This window comes from Botryllus schlosseri, chromosome 9, assembly GCF_051294905.1.
Source record: "Botryllus schlosseri isolate E-star chromosome 9, Bs_hap1, whole genome shotgun sequence".
Taxonomy (NCBI): domain Eukaryota; kingdom Metazoa; phylum Chordata; class Ascidiacea; order Stolidobranchia; family Styelidae; genus Botryllus; species Botryllus schlosseri.
The window spans coordinates 13,122,577-13,130,121 of record NC_137244.1 but is presented as its reverse complement, the minus strand read 5'-3'; positions in this window follow the sequence as shown (position 1 = coordinate 13,130,121).

Genomic DNA, 7,545 nt, shown 5'->3' with positions numbered 1-7,545 from the left:
GAATTGTCATGTCGGTTATATACATCTTGGTAAAGAGACTGATGAGTGATAATACACCCGGTGATGCCTGTGTCACCGGACCCTGAGATCGGCCCATCGTCTCTAAGTCTTCAATGGTTGACGATCTGTTTGATTCACAAAATATAAAATCCTGATCGGATTTACAATACATCTGGTATAGTCTGACTTCATTCTCAAATACAAGTCGCGCAATACTTAGCACAAAAGGTGCGAAAAACTTCCAAAAATACACAATCGGATAATGCATTTAATTACAGTAAATCCGATACGTAACTTTACGCAGACAATCTGCGGTGTTGAACTTCAAACGAGCGCGTAAGTCACTCACGCCGTATATTTAACGTTGCATGTAATCAGTTCTCTTCACTCTGCCTACAATCTACGCCTGCCAAAACATTTCGTATACTATGCAACGAGAGGTTAGCCGGTGGTCTGCTATTTACAGTCATATCAATCATCAAGTAAAGAGATGAAGATATACGTAACAACTGCAAAAACGACCAGGTGGCAACGTCTGGCAGTGGGATTAACGTACCGGCACGGTCATCCTTTATCGACTTCAAGCTCTATAGAATATACATGCCAGTTATGAATTTGGGTTATTTGTCTGAGTCGCTGGTAACAATTTTTCAATTACATTCGCGTAACTGCGAATTAAGGTTCTCTCCGGCATCGAAAGCGAATGTAATCGAGTGATAGGTATAATTGCTTATTGCTGGTACGTGTAATAATGTTAAACTCAATACTGCTATATTAATCGTTGTGGAATTACCGGCGTGAGATTGTTCTTCTATTCCTATTGTATGTGTTACTGATTCAGACACCGTTTCTACAAGGAAGGGAAGGTTTTGAAATGACGCCGCTATCGTATGGAATTCCATGAAGGGTGAATTCACCTTAATGAGATTTCCTTCCGGACAATTTTATGTGATGAATACATTTGCTGGTTCGCGTAAGCTGAGGCGTATGTTCGATTGTTCCTACATTACATATTTCAGGGTGAATGTACAAAATATGCATTCCTGGGACTGGTCCTCATATAATGTCATATACGAGCAACAGGCGTATTTAGCTCGTGATAACAACAACAGCAATGGACCAATTTGCACTTGGGCTGATATACAGCAGACGGACAGATATTAGATTTCGATGATTTATTTTCAGTTGCCTCCTAACTACTAAATAGTGGCTATTCCGTAGTCGAAGTGTTTTCACAGTTTACATATTACATCAAAATATTTTGCCCAAATCGGAACAATGGATTTTGTGTCAATTTTCCATATGAGGTAAGCAAGTTGATCCCTAAATGCAAAGAATAAAACTATGACTCGTCAATATGTGTGCAATCTGCATTCTCACAGTATAAGCGAGTCAAATAATGCCAACGTTCACGACGCACCGACAGAAAGATTCAGACAAGCATCTCAGTTCAACTACAAATCTGAAATTGTCGGTCCTTGACATCATCAACTTTTCGAAAATATCCCAATAACAACAGTGGTGGTGCGGTAGGTTTATTTCATAGATTCCGTGCGAGTATCAGAGAATCCGCTTAGTTTGAACTGAACTGAACTTCTGACAGGAAGTTCCACTTTCATCTCCACTACCCGTCAATAACATTCTGGAATTGCGCCCTTCTTCTCGCACGCCCGCGACTCGGTGGAAGTGGTATTTGGTAATGATATCAAGTTATGAAAATAATTTGAACTTGCTAAAAGTTTACGAAAAGCTATTCTATTTTCATAGCGTATCATTTTCGATACTTTCCAGGCCATGTTCATCATGCTCCAATTTTTTTTCATTATGCGATAGTTTATTGAGGGAGACATGCAGAAGAAGGAAAATGTTCGAAGCAAAACTATATAAGAGTCATGGCACGGCTAAAAATATGTGGATTTTCTTCTGTGCATATACGTATACTTGAAGAGCTTCTTGGAGGTACAGAACTTCAATATACAATTGAATAGTATATTCCAGTGCTCGGGAACCCTTTTCGACCGAAAAGCCATATTCGCCCAGTATTTTCAATTGTAACTCCCAAAGAGCCATACATGACATTCAACTGTTACGTCACAATTGAGCATCAGTGACGTATTGGTAGCACTAATATATGGGATTCGTAGTGTGCACCATATTTTTCTGTCCACATGGGTATAGGTGGAGCCAAACATGGTCACTACAGCAGTACATATCCACCGCGTGTGATACATCGGTGACGGGGGTTTAGAGGAGGCAAGTGAGGCAGTGCCTCAGATGTTATTGATATCTTCTGTCGATGTTTATGAATGAGTAGATTCTGAACATTTTTATTCCCAAAATAACGAAATTTTCATATTTATCGTTCGAAAATAAAGCGGGAAAGTAGAGGTAAGATTCAGATGAGGCACAGACGGGCCAAGCCTCACCTGTGAGAGCGCAACTCATTGTAAATATAGCTTAGAATCTATAATAACTTATATTAATCAAATGTAAGTGTCGCGTTGATTCTGAAAATCCAAGTATTGATCGACTCCTAAAATATTCGGCGTAACGTAACGTTGCGTTACACACCTACATTTTACGGCGGTGCTAAAAAGCTAATAACCAACCAAAAAATGTATAGGTATGGCGGTACTCCAAGTCGCTTCGACACCTTCCTATCGTTTCATTGTATCGCATTTTGTGGTGTATGTGTTGGGATGACTCGAGTCGCCTTTTTCGTATGACTTGACTTGACTCGAGTCACTTTGCTAAAATGACTTGACTTGACTTGACTCGGCGTATCAGAAATGTGGATTGACTCGTGACTCGGAGCAAAATTCACGAGTCAATTTCAAGTCATCAAGTAATCGGTGTCGATCAAAATCACTGTATCTTGCATATGCTCGGGTTGTTCGCGAAACGCTGGTGTAACTCGTGAGAGCCACCAATCATTTAATGACCGTGCGCTTTACTGAGCCTCCATTGTTCTCTCACGAATAAATTGAGCGCAAACGAAGTGATCGAAGCTTACAGCTTACGTTGTCGTAAACTAGTATAGTAAAATAATTTCTGTTCTCTATTTTCATCTTAACCAAACCTCTTGTTTTATTGAAACTGAATTCGAATAAAGTCTATATAGTAGGGTTACTATACGTCCTCTTTTAAGAGGATTTGTCCTCTTTTTTGACTTTTTTGAAAGTGTCCTCGAGGACGGCCTTTTGTCCTTTTTTTAGATTTTGTCCTCTCTTTTTGAGAATTTTGGTCATATTCAAAGCAAAATTTGACTGAGATGCCGTAAATCAGCACCGAAGTGACGCTCGAGCGGGTATTTCGGGAGCTGAGCGGAAAGTTGACTTTTTTTAGTCAACCGACCACAAAGTGGGAAAAATTTACCATTTTTTGAGAATTCTTCTCCGGTTTTGCAAGTCTGAAAATTCTGAAAAAGTGTCCTCTTTTCACATTTCCAAAATATGGTAACCCTATTACAGTGGTTCTCAACCGGGGGTCCGCGAAGCAATTTCAGGGGGTCCGCGAGACCTCTAAATTTACAAAATGATTGATAACCGAATTTTTATTTTGTTTTTAAATTAGAAAAAGCATAAGGCAGTTTTCCTCTACAACTGGTAAAACCTCATTACTCACATCATCAGAATCCTCTTCTGACATGAAATATCTTTCTGTGAACATTCATTTTCATTGCCAAATTGCCCATAACCTACTGATACAAACATATTGCTGTTTAGAGACGTTTTGTTGGGGTTTGTGGGGAAAAAATATGGAGATAGTATAATGTCAACCAGGTTGACTTCGTAAATGTTTGAGAAACCTTTTCGATTTAAAGTTGTCGGTGTCATCAAATTAGTGAACAGTCGTATAAAATAAAAACTCCAGAAGTAGTTTTACTATTTTTGTCCAATGAAGGGATTGAAACCTCGCCACGAAATACATTTATCCTGTGACATACATAACCACTTGCAGTGACTTAAGAAGCCCAGAAATGACAGTGGGTCGAGCTGAAAGTTTACGGCAAAAGAACCGATGAAAGCCTGGATGATAAATAATAGACTGAGAGATTGGAAGGAATTTAGACCATGAAAAAATACATAGAACTGTGTGAAATAATCCCATCGTAGAGCTCAAAGCCCTAAAATAGGCTATAAGCACCAACGTTGTGTGTTGTAATAAGATTAATAATCTTAACATAACCACCATTCCAGAATAATTTCAAAATGATATGCTAGATCAGTGCTTTTCAACCTGTGTGACGGTTCGCACTTGTGCGAATGAAAAAAATTGCAGTGCGAATGACGAAGGGGCGAATGAAAATCCGGATCAAGTGCGAATGAAAATCGTGATTAATTGTTAATTTTTCTGACGTAAAATAATTCAAATTAACCTAATAGGAAATTTAAGGTCAGTGTAACTTTAGTAGTTGCGACGCAATTGTAAAAACTTAATACGACGCACCACTAATCGTAGCTCTCACAAGCCGTAGTAAATTACTATATTCGAACTGTAATTATTACGTAACCAAAAGCCTGGTTTGGAAGCTGGTGTAGTGGCAGGCATCAGTATATCAGCTCGCCCGAGCCTGCGACAGGCTGGGAAGATGACGTCAAATTGACTTACTGCTTTCTTTCGCTAAACAATCATCATATTTTCGTAATAACTGTTCGATTAGCGCGAGGCACGAGGATAGTAGTAAATACCATCATTACAGATTCACATTTGCGAGTTACTGTAACGCAAATTTTAACCCTTCAAGGATTATAAAAGTATAGGCCGCAAAGGGTATCATTTTGGGTCGACAGTCAACACGGTGCCAGAGCTATCTGTTAATATGTATGTAATACTTGTTGAATTTATTGCAAAAAAATCCTGCGATAGTTTGTACATATCCCAGGTTCCTGAGTTGGGTACTGTAGCTAATAAGCGAGACACGCAGAAAATATGGCTTTATCATGAGAATTCATGATAAGATTTGTCCGACTGTTTTTTTTCTGGAAAACATGGTCGAAGACCGTTGGGGTGAACTAGTGTAGGGGTGTGCAACGAGCGAGTTCAAACCCATGAGACTCATACATTTCGAGGCCGACCCCTTCTGCGTCGAGGCACATGAAGTCGTGTAGTTTTGGCCAACAAACCGCTGATTAAATGCGGTGCCAAAAACATAAGCGGTGACAAAACCTTGGTCTAAAAATGACCCATGCTGGATGGTCAAAGCTTTCGAGAAATATTGGATATGCTCCATTTTCGGCACGGAATAGTCCCGTTCTTGCGATCTGAGTAGACAGTAGAACAACTGCGACACGCAGAGGAATTTAATTCGCCCTAATTTGAAATCGCGTGCGTCAGGCATGTTCTGTAGAGCTGTGTTGGGTAACATTGTGGTGTGCGCGTTCTGTATGTCATACATGCCCGTAAAATCGTAGCATGCAACTGTAATATTAAAAATGAATTCCTTTTCATGGGTGAGGCTCGGGTCGCGAGATGTCACAAAGACTCAGATTTTGATGGTAGCCTAAAAGCTGCTTTACCGTTATTAAACTGTTATGAATTCTCAAGTTAGAATGAGCTAAAGAGTAGAATACACAGTATCGTGAGTTTATTTGCTCTTCTCATATACTCCCGAGACAGAAGTTGAAGCAACGGTTCATAAGGTATCGAGCTCTAATGTACCGACTCTCCTCGATCGTTTTGCACCTTATGTTCCAAGAAATAAGGCAAAAGTCTCATCACAAACATGTGGGTTTTTCATCCTTTCGACAAACTGAAGCCTCCGGAACATTTGTGTCAGCTCTCAAAACCGATTTCTGACAGCAAGCATTTTTCACTCGCGAAAAATACGCTGTAGTTTGGATAGGAGTGCGGAACAGATTTTCAGATCTGGCCATCCAAGCACTAGTAGACGTTCTTGTACAAAACCCAACAACATTGTTTGGCCGAGAAGGGTTTTAGTGAAATAGTTGAAAGCAAAACGAGCGAAAAAAGTTGCCTTTTTAACGAGGCACTTGATAGCTTAAGCTTCATCAGTGGTTCTCAACCGGTGTGCCGCGGCACACTAGTGTGCCATTTAAGTCTCGCAAGGGTGGCGCGAGTGACTTCTTCGAAATTTTGAAATTATGCGCACAATAATTATAGTCTAGCAAACGATCAATAACCTAAATCGGGCTCGATGTGAAGTTTGTACATTTGACAAAACAAAATTACTCGCAATCAACATCCCCCACGAATTCGCTTTACCCGACAGATCGCGTGCCTTGAAGGCTGTATTCGTTGATTGATCGCAGAGAAAAGCCGACATCCCCCCATCTCTGTACGACTGTGGGTCCTGCTAAATATTCTGGTAGTTTGCAGGTGCCGCAAGCCTAAAAAAGTTGAGAACCACTGTGCTAGTGTGCCGCGAACTATTTTTCATTTTCAAAGGGCGCCGCGAGGTCAAAGAGGTTGAGAACCACTGAGCTACATAGTAGCCAATTTGTTGCACATCTGAACAAAATGTTAAGTTTTTTCATCTTCTTTTTGTAGAAAAATTTTCGATTAGTTTGTGCGAATGAAATTTATTTTACAATAAAAGTGCGAATGAAGCTCAAAAAGGTTGAAAAGCACTGTGCTAGATAAAAATGAGTAGGCTGGACAAAGTGGACATGATATTTTCATTAAAATTTTGTTTCTTCATCATGATACCATAAATGTTGCGAGCACACCAAAAGTGTCGTCGGAAGCGTTACTCGTTAATACTAGCCTACATTAGCCTCCATCTATCTTTGTGGAAAGGGATTCTCGGCACTCGTTCATATCACCACTTACTTCAAGAAATACAGCTGCAAAATTAGCTTCGAAATAATAAAAGTCTACCCAATTTCTACATAAATAGTACGATGTTATTTTCAAGAAAAGTCATTTTGTTGCTGTTTATCACAAGCCTACAGTTCATATTTGCACAAGACGTATGACGGTCACACCATAATTGTGCCAAATTTGAACTAAAACTTTAGGGGGTCCGCGAAGGTCCGTCACGATGAAAAGGGGTCCGCGAATCCAAAAAGGTTGAGAACCACTGCCCTATTATATAGTCCACAATTATTGGCGCAAGCTCGAATTGTATCATATCGATTTATAAATGCGTAATGTATTGCATCTTATCAATTCGTATCTATTCTTTATCTTGGCTGGTAACTATAAACTGAGCTTTAGCAGTTCTACGTATATGTGAGCGATACAGCGCCTTCTTGCGTGTATATTTAACTCTATATTCGTTCATCGGTTCAAAATCAATGACCACTCAATCTGTATTTTTGACAGCTAGCAAAATGCAATGACGTTATCATGCCTCATATTTCGAAAAGGCAGTTTGACTTTTGAATTGTGACTTGACTCGTGACTTGACTTGACTTGACTTGACTCGACTTGACTCGAGTCACCTCCAAAAATCGAGTGACTTGACTTGACTCGAGTCACCTTTGAAAATCGATTGACTTGACTTGACTCGAGTCAAAATGTGCAATGACTCGAGTCAAAATGTGAAATGACTCGAAATGACTCGTGACTCGAAGGTAGTGA